Here is a 14,622-nt window from a genome sequence, read left to right on the forward strand (position 1 = left end):
AAAGAGCAATCTAAATATGTTTGACAGCATATATGTTATCAAAGCAGAATAAGCAGAAAATCATGTAAAGTGACACATGAGATGAATTTAAGAAATATATAAAATTAATAATATATGTGATAAAAATATTAGTGTTAGAAAAACACCGTATCAAAACCACTTTTCTATTCCTTACAGTGCAACCAGTATCTCTGTTGTCTCTTGAATAACAGGAGTAAAATATATAATGAGAGATTACCAAATGCCTTAGAATGAGATTATTTCTTGGGTAGAATCCACAAAAATGTCATGTGGAAAAATTCTGCATCTCCAAGTGTAAGTGAAGTATTCTTGCTGACTCAGTCAGAGGTTTTAGAGCAGCTATCTATCAGCTGTTCTGTCCTGAGCTTTTCTGCTGTCATCTACAATCAATATATGTGAAGAATTTCATGAGAAGTAAACAGCAACAACAAATTTTCCTTGGAGACTTTATGAAGTCTCTGGATCTGTTTCTTTTTATGGCACTTCCTGAGAAGAGGGAGAAAAAAGAGGATGCAATTTCTTCTTTCTATAAGTCCATTGACTGCTGTTTCAGTTCCACAGGTCAGTGCAAGAAGGGAATATGCTCATGACCCCATCTCATTTTTTTATCTGGAACGCTGAGTGGAAACAGTCATTTGTAACACAGGGATCTGACTCCAGCAGTGGTCTGATGGCCTAAACTGCTTTTTAAATGGACATTTGAGCACTTATTTCTTCACAGGATGTGATCAGTATAACCATCTGTTCTGGGACCAGCTCATCCTATTCAGCAGTAGACTACAAAGAAGATTCACATCTTTGGGCCGCTCATTTCCACATATGTTTTCCTTGTTTCAAATGAAATGTAATCTTTGTTTTTTAATTAGGCAGAAATCCAGTGTTTGAGGTGTAGCTCAGTCTCAGTCCTACACCTGAAGCTTCCTAACACACCCTTTTCAGCCTCTATGGGGTGATTTGCCTGCAGATGTATAAAAATTCGTATTAGCTCTTCATACTGCATTCACACATTTTTGTCCACAGCATAACACTTTATTCAAAATCACTGTGTAGCCTACATTAATGCCCAGTGTGCTAAGGATCCTCTATAAGGATACTCAAATGTCTTCAATGGCTTTAAATAATTATTATTATTATTATTATTATTATTATTATTATTATTATTATTATTATTAATTATTATTATTACTTGAGATGAACATTTGAATGGGGCATGACATTTCACATTTACAGAGTGGGTGACAAGTTCAGAGTTTCCTCTTCTTTTTTTTCTTTCTTTTTCAATATTTACCATTTTTTGAACCTGCTTTGAGTCATGGCCGTACCAAATTTTGACCACAGGAGAAATGTCATTCCTTTTATCTATAATGTCACACTTAAGGTGTGCTAGAGGTCTTCTGGATATTTGAGGCAAGTGAAAACCATTTCAGGAGTGTTAATTAACACTTTCAATTAGGGTCATAGACTAAAGTTCAGTGTGAATCCTAGGGAAAGATGATCTCCTTTCCCATTCTTTGGGTACACAACATAGAAGCACAGTAAAATCTGCAGTGATGTAATGTAATTAAATCTGTATAGTTTTAAACAGGGACGTTACTTTACCTACGTTTTGGGTTAGCTCACTTCGCCAGTGTAAATCTAATGTAAAGCAGTCAAATAATATCTCTAGCAACTATTTAATTAGCCTTTCACTTTCTTTCTGTCTTCTTGATTTCTTTCCTTTTCAGTCTTCCACTAGAAGTGATTAAAACACAAAAAGAAGCCAATAATCTGTTTTCTACTATAAGATAATACAAATTCGAAGCGTCCTACAAGTGAATTTGAAAATTTTTAGTGTCTCCTCTGAAGATTTTACTTTTCCTTGGTTCAAAATTTAGAAGTTTGATGTCAGATATCAGAGATTTTGAGGTACAAACATGTATGAAGTCTCAGAAAATGTGGTAAATCGCACACTGAAGCTGGCATTGTGTCACCTCTTTGTTCTGTACAGTGTGTCATTCTTATAAAGTTGACTTTTTGGGTAAAGGAATGGTTTTCTCTTGAGAAAAAGAATATAGGAATAATTTATAAACTTCTTCAACTGTTCCTTACTATACGAAAAATATTACACAATAGTCTTTTTGGTGTTTTGGTTTACGTTTATTTGGGGAAAACACAATGTCAGAGAGAAATATCATTTGGGAGCTCTCCTTGCACACAGCTGTGACATATTATAGCCTAGCAAATTGTCCAAATACAGATTTTCATCAGATTGTGAAGTAAATTGTCTCTTTCTATTTGTTCAAGTCATCAGAATAACTTTTTTTTTTGCTTGCTATTATTCAGTCCTTACCTACGACTCTTTGCTTGTTAAAACTCATATCTAAATTCCTCTTAAATTTCTACTGTTGCCTCCAAAAAAGAAAGCAGGTTTTAAATGCTGATTTTTCTAGTGCTGTGAAACCTGTAAAACAAAATCTGTCTCACTATTAAGGACTTTTTTTTTGCTTTTTACTTATTTGACATATACCAGGCTTTGACTTAGGTCATCAAGGGGTAATGGCTTTAAACTGAAAGACAGTAGATTTAGATTAGATATAAGGAAGAAATTATTGACTATGAGGGTGGTGAGACACTGGAATACGTTGCCCAGAGAAATTGTGGATACCCTATCCTTGGAAGTGTTCAAGGCCAGGCTGGATGAGTCTTTGAGCAACCTGATGTTGGGGAAAGTGTCTCTGCCCATGGCAGAGACATTGGAACTAGATATCTTTAAGGTCCCTTCCAATCCAAACCATTCTATGATTCTATGTAAAGGCAGTCTTCTGACTCCTGCTACACCGCTGTATGGTGTAGGTTTCCTTGCTGATGGCAAAACAAGCACCAATGAAACACCATTTCAGAGACTGTATGTTCTTGAACATGAAGATGATAAAAAAGATGGTAGGTCATTGCTGCTTTTACTTTTTGTGTTTGTTTAGCTAACAGCATATTATCTGATATCAGATCCATATAATCTACTGTTACACACATACACTTAAAAACCAGAGCTGTTTCAAATGAAAACATGGCCATTTTCTTATTCGATCTTTTTCATTTTATCCAGGCATACATTAGATAATTAAACAGTAAAACCCATGTAATGTTTTGGGTTTTTTTTTAATATCTTTCTTTAATTTTTTTTTAATTTCTTTGAAATATATCTTTCTTCCTTTAAATAAGAGTGTATGCTAAAATTGTAATCAATGTACTCTTTATAAAAGATGGTGTCTTCTGAAGATTCTTTGACAGTTATGAAAAAATTCTGCCAAAATTCATACAATGATCTCATTTATGAGTAAATATATAACAGGTAAGACAGATAAATGAATTCCTGATCTGATTGAGGAACATAAAAAAACATCCATAACTAAAGGTCATTGGAAAGGAAAGCAAATTCAAGCTCTTCGCTTAAATAATATGTGTTAGTTTTTTCTTCAACTTGCTGTATTTTTCACTTTTATTCCACCATATTTTGAGGGATTGGAGGGATAGTAACAGAAAATGTTTTGGTACTAACCTAATAACATTTATAATTATTTTGCTATTTTGTAGTGTTTATCTTAAAATGAAAACTGAATTTTTGAAAGTAAGTTTCTTTTGCGTGAAAGCATCAATTTTTTATCATCATATTGTTAGCTCACTTATTTTCTTGATAAAACATTTTTGACAAGTTCAATTAACAGAGAAACCCAGAATCTCTAGATTTGAAGGAAACATGGACCAAATTCAGAATTCACGTATATTTATCAAAGCTCAACTGATATGAGTCTAACAGAATAACGTAATTTATTGAAGTTTTCCATTTTATTAATGCTAAACTTGTAGATAAGACTTTCTCCTTTTGGAAGTATTAAGACCTACTCTGTGTAGAACTGAGTGACTCCAGTTCTATATGAGAGACTAGAATAATTTACTGGGGGTTTTCCTACCTATAATGTCAGAAGCAGTCATTTTACAGAAAATCATCAAACCAGGAATACCAAGAAGATCCATAACATGTGTGTTCCTTCAGGCATTACATGGAATTAAAGAATTCAGCCTATAAGGAGCAAGTTCGGCCAACTCTAAGGCTGAATCTCTCTCCAGTTCAAGCAAAATAGAGATCCTTTAAGAGTACACAGCTTTTACCAGATGATATAAAATAAACAAATTGTTTTACCTTGAAAATAACACTACAGAATTATGTTACCAAACTATAATATTAAAACAGATGTTTATAGCAGGCTTGTAGTACATTACGCCCACAATTCTGTATCATGTGAATGTTGAGGTTACAAAATCAACAACCCAAAATTAAAGGAAGGTCAAGTTCTTGGTTGCCTCTGTAGATTTAATGCATTCATTTCTGTGTACACTATGACACATCCTATGTTTTCTAAAAAGCTATATCTCACTTGGTAAACACTTTTTAATTATTTGCTTTCATCAGTGGAATAGCCTAAGGTTTTATTTACTACCCACACGTATGTTTAAAACATACAATGAGTTTAAAAAATATATATTTATCTCCTCTTTTACCTCTTTTCAGCACTATGTCAGGCTGAAAACAGAGTTCTACCTGACTTTCACTGTAGCAAATTATACAAATATCATCCACTATGTTTTATGCTGACTGGTCAGAAAATTGTGAATGTGTGACTTTATCAATAAAAAAAAAAAAAAAAAAAGAAGACACCAACTAATGATACATTACCTACATAAGTCATTAATAAATTTCAGATTGGTAGCTTTGTCACACAGTAGTCTTTATTATTTCAATTAAAAGACTGACTAGCAGCAGTAGATGTGGATGATTCTAATTAAGTTGTAGACAGAAATGTATTAATTTTGCCCCTCAGACTGGTTTATTTGTTGATAGCAGTGTAATACAGATCTTCAAGATTGCCTGCCATATATATGAAAGTCCAAAAGACTTTTGCTTTTATAGTTTAGGTTACCCTATGTCTGTTTATTCCAATTTTTAAGGGCCATTCCTTGCCTTTTTTCAACTGGTTAAACTTTAGTAAATACATAAACATCTGAAAACAGTGTGTTTATGTGTGTTTTAATCAAATACTATGCATCAGTTTCTTCTCTGCTTGCTATTTTGAGTAAAAACTATATTGCACTTGTCATGGTTTGATGTGGAGGGGGGGGTGGTTCTGGTGGCAGGAGAGGGGTTTTGCTCCCTGCGACCTCCCCGGTTTTGGAACCGGGTTAGGTTTGGTTCCGGCCACCAGATCAGACTGCCATCCCCCTTGGGATTGAGCCAATAGGGCGCCTCTGCGAATTGCCCTATTTAAGTCGGGACAAAGGGACCGGAAAAGGTGCTTCGCCCAGGATCGAGCAGAGAAGGGAGGAGGGCACTGCCCCCGCTCCCTGGCTCCCGGCCGGGCAGCTGCCTGCGTCGGGCCGGCGCCGCCCACGGAGAATGGTGGCAGCGGAGCCAGCTGGGGAACTCGGGGGCACCCCACTCCCGGGGTGCCCACTGGGCTGAGTTCACCTGGAGAGGACTGAGATCTGAGAGAAACAGTTGCATCGACAGCAGGTCAGTGAGGATGGAGCAGGAGGAGGTGTGCCGGAGCCGAGTTTCCCCTGCGGCTGATGGTGAGATGGCAGGCGGCCCCCCTGCAACCAGGACGGCCTCGGTGGAGCAGCGACCCACTCGCAGCCCGTGGGGAGAAGATGCCTGAGCCTGAGGATGGTCGTGTTGGGGTGCACGACAAGGCGGAGAGGCATCTGGAGTCTGAGTGACGACCCACGCCGGAGCGAGTGGCTACAGCTCCCTAAGTACCTGAGACTGTGGTAAAGCCCACACCGGAGCAATCTGTGGGGAGGATTGTTTCCAGTGGGCTGGACTCACGCTGGAGAAGTTTGTGGATTTTTCCTCGTGGGTAGGGGATCCATTGGAGCAGGGGAAAAGGGTGTAAGGACTCCTCCTTTAAGAAAGAGGCAGCAGTAACAGCATGGAATGAACTGACCTGTACTCCCCCAGTCCCTGCCCCCTGTGCTGCTGGGGGGGGAAGGTGTCAGTTTTAAGATCTGGTTTTGTTTCTTTCTGTCCTCTCAAGTAATCGGTTTTTGTTTCCCTTTGTCCTTCTAAGTAATCATTAATAAACTGTTTTGCTTTGAGAAAAGCTCTGCCTGTTTTGCCCAGGACCATGGTTGGTGGGCGCTCCCTCTGTTCTTGTCTCAACCCTCAGTCCCTTCGGTTTTTTTTTTCTTTCCTCTCTACTTTACTGGAGAAGGAGAGACTGTATGAGTTTTAGTTGCTGGATCAGCCTAAAACCACTACACACTACATCTGTTGGGGATTTCGGTTTTTTGTCTTTTAACCTCCATCTTGGACTGGGATCTCAAGGGATGGGAGCAGATGGCTAACAATGTAGAGCAATCAAAATTTATTAGCCTGGAGTACGTCTAATTAAAACAGAAGTATCCTGTCACAATGAGCTAAGAGCTAAAAAATCCCAACAGGCCGATCTCCTAGATGAACTTGTATCTAAGCAGTGAGACTTCTTAAGGGGCCTGAAGTCAGTTTGGAAATTGACCTAAAAGTGGGTTGATAGAGGGAACTTCAAGAAGCAGAAATCTACAAAGTAATCCCTCCTTCACATGGAGTTAACATAGGAAAGTGCACATGGCACTACCTGCATGGCTGCAGAAGAATCAGAAGAGCTCTAAAAAGCCTGATAAAATCCTGAGAGGTTTTCCTCCCCAGGGACATATTGATAACTTTGTTTTCTGCCTGTTAAGAGTGATGGTCTTGAAAGTGATCTGCAACCCTTTTAGCTCCATTCTTATGAGAAAACAAGAGGGAAGAAAAGATGGAGGAAGAATCCATAGTTTCAATATGAGAGTATGACAAAAAATTAGAAAATGCTTGGAAAAATAGACACTCATTTCAGGGGTAGGACATGGGATGTGAGTGTCCCATCTAAGGCTTCTAGTGAAAGGTTTTGCTTCCTTCCTATGTTCCAGAAGAATCAGAGAAAGTGCCCACATCCAGCACCTGTGCTAGAGTTTAGTAAGTTTGTGCAAGCTGGTGGTAACTCAAGTTTTCCTGGTGGTAGCTGTTGTTCTTGCCCTATATCTCATGCTTTATTGCTTCTGACTAGAAGCCAAAAAGGGCTTTTTTCAGCCAGATGTTCCACCAAACCTGAAAATCAATGGCTGAGGAAACACAGACAGCATTGTCCACAAGGTACATCCTTGAAACAAAGGTGCAAGACATCCAAAAATCTCCTCATAATGCTTTTCTCAGCTATTTGAGAGGGACTTTTTACAAGAGCATGTAGTGATAAGACAAGGGGCAATGGCTTTAAACTGAAAGAGGATAAATTTAAATTAGATCTAAGAAGGAAATTTTTTACAATGAGTGTGGTAAAACACTGGAAGAGGTTGCCCAGAGGAGTTGTGGATGCATGTCTGGAAGTGTTCAAGGCCAGGTTGCATGAAGCTTTAAGCAACCTGGTCTAGTGGCAGGTGTCCCTGCCCATGGCAGGGGGGTTAGAACTAAATGATCTTTAAGGTCCCTTCCAACACTAACCATTCTATGAATCTATAATTCTATTTTGACCTTGCATATGCAGGAATATTTTTCTGACTGTTAAACAAAGGTTGTCAGAATATTCAGACTTTTCTGGGACTAGCTTTTGGCCAAATATAAGCTAATCCTGTACTGTGTTTCAGAGGAATTCTTAATTGTAAAACTTATTGATGAGAAGTGTTATAGTCACAACTTTGTAGAAGAAGGGACATTCATCAAACGAAAGAGCCTGCATAGGTAACCAAACTCCAAGCCAAATTCCTAGCATATTATAACGCTGTCTTTTTAAGTGAGGTTACTAGTGATGTGGTCTTTCTACAAATTAAAACAGTCTAACTGAATCTAGTTTTAGTAAGACAAGTTTCCAATAAGATTACAGGAAGAAAGAAGCACAGATAACATAACTGTTGGTAGATCTAGTGTCTTTACTGAAATTCCTCTGACTGTTAGCAGATTTCAAATACCAAAAGCTGCTGAAATGCTAGACAATCTGGTGAAGTGAGCAGAGCTGCTATTCAGCTCACACTTTCCTGATACATCTTCCAGTTGCTGGGGACAGGTGTTCTCCACAAGAATTTGTTCTATTTATTTATAACCAAGTGCCCTGGCTGATTGGCAAAGATGGGGAAGCTGAGTAAAACAGTGTTTAGTCCTTTGAAGCCTGGTAAAAGAATTGAAGGAGGCCACTTTTGGCTGTAAGAGATGACACTTCAGCCTAATCCAAGTTAAATCTTATTATGCATTAAGAAATACTTCACTGAAACTGCAATTTCTGCCTGACCTCATTGTGTTTCATTGCATTATCTTAACTTCATCCATGCTAGAATGTGAAACTTTAAATATTGGCATGAGAGTAAACCTGCAAAAATTTCTGAAGAAGGCACAGAGAGATAAGTGTCATTTTTCATTAAACCATGATAAAAGATGAAGAAGAAATGTTAGCAGTGATTTGAATATGCCTGGTAATGACAGTTCAGTGAAGTGCAATATCACTTACTGAGGAATAATATTAAACCATTTAGAACTCTCATATTCTTGCATACGAGCATGCTAACACATTAGATAAATTTAATATCTTTGATGAGAAACAGTTTGTATATTTGTTTACACTTAATTTGTACAGTGATTCCATAGGAAGTGTGAATCAATTAGCATTCATTAATTTGCCTTAATAACTGACCCAGCTTCTGTGAAGGTAGTGAAAAAAAGTCTATTTGGTTATATAGGCCACAAATCTGGCTGTACCTTAGTAGCTAGTCTCTCATTCTCATTTCAAAGCTGATTATCAAAATAATTGTTAAGGAGCAATATATTACTGAAAAGACTGTAACAACTGTAACAGCACAGTATTATTGTTGTTAATTACTGATAATGCAATACTAAGGTAATATGGAAATATATTTTTTTTTTTTAAATATAAAAAGATGTTGTATTGATATTTCTTTTGCATTTAAGAAATTTTGACATGAAGCAGAAAAACATTGTGTTAGGTGTTACACATTTAAAAGATGTCCCTTTTTTATGGAAAAGCTGAAAGAATAGTGGAAGGTCTTTTAGTTCATTACAAAATAAGAATAAATCGAGTCTTAAAGTAATACACAATCAACTTTTAAAGACAAAATAGGAAGGAAAAATTATATTATGAGACTACTTAATAAATAGAGACTTTGTTCAGATTACTGGTTTTAATGAAAGAGAAAGGGAGAGGAATCCTCAGTAGAAGTTTAGGGCCAGATTCTGCAGCCTTTGCTCTTGAAGAAGAGAGAAATAGAAAAGCCATGAACTAGCAGAGAAAGAAGAGAGGATCTAACTGATTGTTAAAGGTAGCACAAAGATAAAGGGGCAATAGGTTATTAGGGAGTGTATGTGTCACAGTGCAGAAGCAAAGTTTATCCTAAGGATGTGAGTCTTTGGGCAGAAATTATGGGGATGACAATTCTAACTATGACTGAATTTCTTAACAATAGTAACCAGGAATAAAGCAAACTGCTAACACATTCTGAGAATAAGAATGCAAATCTCACCAGCTCTATAATTCTTGAAATGTGAAGACAAGTACAGAAGATTTAAACAGTTCTTCATGCAGTGACTGCAAGTAATGCATGAAAGTAAAGGAGAAGGTAGTCAGAAGTAAGCTTTAATCCTGACAATAGCTGGCTCCGAAGCCCTTGATGTTTTTTGAACAGCTTTCAGTTAACTCGAGCAGAGGAGGCTAACCATGAAACTCCCATTACAGAAATGTGAAGTGCAGCACCCAATGTAAAAATACGAAAAATATGTTTTAAAAATGCATATTACAGAAAGCAAAAGAACAAAAAAGACTTATGAATGATTTAAGCCTTTCAAGGACTGGACATAAGAGATATATTGTGAGATAATGATCAAAATAAATCTCACAAATTATCAAGAATTTGAGACTTAATATTTAACAAACAGTAGAATTTGACAAGCAAAGACACAGCATATTGGAATGTGCTAAGGTTAGACAGTGCTTAGATTGTCTTGTCAGAGTGAAAAATCTTAAACATATTAAAAGAAGAAGTCTTGAATAGAAAGATAGGTAAGGACCTATCCTGCAGTACAAAAACAACACAATGTATGGCACATGTTAACAGCAAATAACAAAAGCGAAGAGAAAATCTGGTGTTTGGAAAAAAGATGCAAGAGTTATACTGCACTGCATCACATTGTAGTCACCAGTAGTAATGGACTGAAATATCACCACTAGCTCTGAAGATTCTTTATAAAATTAATTGAAACTCATCACAGTTGGATATTAACGGATTCACAGTCTGAAGAAAAAAAAAACTTTTTATTTCTGTTTCTACTTCACAGAGTCACAGAATTACAGAATGGTTGAGGTTGGAAGAGAACTCTGGATGTCATCTTATCTAACCCTGCCTGCTCAAGCAGAGCTATGTAGACACAATTGTTCAGGACACTGTCCAAACAGTTTTTTAATATTTCCACTGATGGAGACTCTACAACCTCCTCAGGCAATCTGTTCCAGTCCTTAGTAACCCCCACAGTAAAAAAATGTACCTAATGTTCAGAAAGGACCTCCTGTGTTTCATTTTGTGCCCATCGTCTCTTGTCCTGTCACTGGGCACCATTGAAAAGACCCTGGCTCCATCCTCTTTGCACTCTCCCTTCAGTTATTTGTAAACACTGATGAGATCCTCCACTGAGCCTTGTCTTCTCCAGGCTGAACAGTCCCGTCTCTCTCGGATTTTCGTCATAGGATAGGTGCTCCAGTCCCTTCATCATCTTTGTGGCCCTTCATTGGACTGACTCCAGTATGACCATGTCTTTCTTGTTCTGAGGAGTCCAAAACTGGATACAGTACTCCAGGTGTGGCCTCATCAGTGCTGAGTAGAGGGCAAGGATCACCTTCCTAGACATGCTGATAATCCTTTGTCTAATGCAGCCCAGGATACCATCAGCTTTCTTTTCTGCAGAGGCACATTTCTGGCTCATGTTCAGCTTGGTTTCCACCAGGTCCTTTTCTGCCAAGCTGGTTTCCAGCTGGGTAGCCCCCAGCATATCCTGGTGCCTGGGCTTGTTCTTCCACAAGTGCAGGACTTCACAATTCCTTTCGTTGAAATTCATGAGGTCCATTCATGAGATTCATTTCTTGAGCCTGTTGAAGTCCCTCTGGATGGCAGCACAACCTTTTGATATATCAATCATTCCTCCCAGTTTAGTGTCAGTAGCCAATCTGCTGAAGGTGCACTCTGATCCATCGTCCACATTGCTAAGGAAGATGTGGAACAGGACTGGACTCAGTATTGACCTCTGGGTTACACTACTAGTTACTGGCCTCCCCCTAGACTTTGTGCGACTCATCACCACCCTCTGAGTTCAACCATTCAGCCAGTTTCCAAGTCATCTCACTGTCTCCTCGTCCAGCCTGTATGCCAACTATGGCATCCTATTATTACCCAGCTGGCATGAATTGAATACATAATTAGCTAATTAACTAAGGTATAGACCCTGCCTACAAAAGGCAGGCCATTTCCTCCTGTCTGCGGAAGATGCAACGGCATCCTTGGAGCCGCAGCCCAGGCTGGTGAGCGACAACTGGTGACCCTGACGTGATATGAACACGAGAGACCCTGAAGACCTCAACTGTGACTCCCTCGCCGGAGCCAGAGTAGCCCGAGCTGAGAGCCAGAGGAGCCAGAGCCGGAGCCAGGGCCGGAGCGAGAGTCCTTCGGTAAAGAAGGTAAAGCTGCAAGCCCCAAAGTGGTATTCACGGGAGGGAAGTGTGCTGGAGTCGGAATGAATGGACTGGGTCTCTGCTCACTGTGAAGCCTTCGCTTTCCTCTAAAACCAAAAAATTGTAAAACAAAAAGGGGGAATTATGGCATCCTATTATTACCCAGCTGGCATGAATTGAATACATAATTAACTAATTAACTAAGGTATAGACCCTGCCTACAAAAGGCAGGCCATTTCCTCCTGGCTGCGGAAGATGCAACAGCATCCTTGGAGCCGCAGCCCAGGCTGGTGAGCGACAACCAACAGCTCGTCTATGAGTATCTTATGAGAGACAGCATCAAAAGACTTACTGAAGTCCATGTGGACAATATCCACTGCTCTCTCCTTATCTACTAGGCCAGTCATATTAAAAAAAACTGTAGAAGTTTAACAAGTTAGTCAAGCATGACTTCCCCTTTGTGAATCCATACTGACTACTCTTGATGATTTCCTTGTACTTAACGCACCTGGAAATGGTTCCCAGTATTAGTTACTCCATCACCTTCCGAGGGATCAAAGTGAAGCTGACTGGTCTTCAGTTTCCTTTGTCCTCCTTCTTGCTCCTCTTGAAGACAGGAGTGACATTTTCTTTCCTCCAGTCTTCACGCACTTTTCCCAGTTGCCATGATCAATCAAAGATAACTCAGTGGCCTTGCAACGCCATCTGCCAGCTCCCTCAACTCTTGTCAGTGGATTCCATCAGGGCTGTAGAGTTATGTGTGTCCAGTTTGCTTAAGTATTCTCTAACATGATCCTGAAGTAAATACTGCTTGCTCCAGCCTTTCCTCCTGGTCCCTGGGGCCTGAGATTCCTGAAGGTTCGTCTTACTACTGAACACAAGTACAGATTAGGAGAAGAGTGGTTGGAGAGCAGCCCTGCAGAAAGGTGTCTGAGAGTGCTGGTCGACAGCAGGTTCAAGGTGAGTCAGTAGTGCGCCCTGGCAGCCAGGAGGGCAAACCACATCCTGTGGTGCATCAAACACAGTATAACCAGTCAGTCAAAAGAGGTGATTATCTTCCTGTATTCAGCATTGGTGCAGCCTCACCTTGAGTACTGTGTGTAGTTCTGGGCCCCACTGTTTAAGAAGGATGTGAAGGTCCTTGAATGCGTCCAGAGGAGGACAACAAAGCTGATCAAAGGGCTGGAAGGCATGTCCTATGAGAAGCAGCTAAGGACTTTTCTAGTTTGGAGCAAAGGAGGCTGAGAGGTGACCTCATTGCTCTCTACAGCTTCCCAAGGAGGGGAAGTGGAGAGGGAAGTGCTGAGCTCTCCTGGCTGGTGTTGGTGACAGGACGCATGCGAACAGTTCAAAGCTGCATCAGTCAGGGCAGGTTCAGACCGGATATTAGGAAGCACTTCTTTACCAAGAGGATAATCAAACACTGAAACAGGCTTCCTAGAGAGATGGTTGATGCCCCACGTCTGTCAGTGTTTAAAGGGCATTTGGACAATAGCCTTAATAATGTGCATGAAGTGGTCAGGTAGTCGGACTAGATGATCATTGCAGGCCCCTTCCAACTCAACTACGCTATTATGCACTATTCAGTTTTGTTCTATTTTGTTCTATTCTATTCTACTTTGAAGACTGTGGTGAAGAAAGAATTCAGTACCACAGCCATGTCCTGTGTAACTAACAAATCTTGTTGAGCAATGAGTCCACATTTTCCTTAGTCTTCCTTTTGTTACTTATGTACTTATAGAAGCCCTTCTCCTTGTCTTTGACATCTCTGACTAGATTAAATTCCATTTAGGTTTTAGCTTTCCTAGCTTCATCCAGGATGCTTGAAAAATGTCTCTGTATTTCTTGCAGGTTACCTGCTCTTGCTTCCACCCTCTGTATGCTTTCTTTTCATGTCTGAACTTGGCTTAGAGCTCTTTGTCCATCTATGCAGGCCTTCTGGCATTTTTACCTGACTTCATGTTCATTGAGCTGGAACTATCTTGAGATTGGAGGAGGTGATCCTTGAATATTTTCCAACTTTCTTGGGACCCTTTTCCTTCTAGAGCCTTATCCCACAGGACTCTTCTGAGCAGATCTTTGAAGAGGCTAAAGTTTGCTCTCCTGAAGTTCAGGGTCGTGATCTTGCTTTTTCCCCTCTTCCCTGCTCTAAAGATCCTAAACTCCACCATCTCATAGTCACTGCAGCCAAAGCTGCCATTGATCTTCACATTCCCAATAAACCCCTTATTCTCAGTGAGTGTGAGGATCAACAGAGCACATCTCCTTGTCAGCTTCTCTATCACTTGGAGGAAGAAGTTGTCATCAATGCACTTCAGGAACCTCTTGGATCATTTATGTGCTGCTATGTTGTCCACACAACTTGAAACTTAATGTTAAGTTAGACAAAGCTATGCAGACTAATGTAATGCTAGAGGCAAAGATACTCATGCTGAAAGGAGAATTAGGAAACAACATATGCATATAACCATAAGTTTACTGTGGTGAATTACCTTCATTAAGCACCTGTGTGAAGTAAATAGATGAATGAATAAAGAACTTGGAAGAACAAGAAGAGTTTTGATAGTATTGTTTCCAAAGATATGCCATGATCTCCCACGAGGGAGTGAAAAATCTAAGGCAAAGACAAGGAATATCTTATATGTACTTCTGAACATCAACTTCTCTGTCAAAGCTGCTGAGGCCAGTGACTGTGGATGCAGCAATTGTGAAAGAACTGTCACTGACAACATAAAAAATTTGGGTCCTTCTGGAGCAAAAGATAGTTATTAGTACCGGATGGAAAAACATATTCTAGTTCGACTTTGACTACCAACAGCTACACAGTGAAATCTAT

Source organism: Tauraco erythrolophus, chromosome 1, assembly GCF_009769465.1.
Source record: "Tauraco erythrolophus isolate bTauEry1 chromosome 1, bTauEry1.pri, whole genome shotgun sequence".
NCBI lineage: Eukaryota > Metazoa > Chordata > Aves > Musophagiformes > Musophagidae > Tauraco > Tauraco erythrolophus.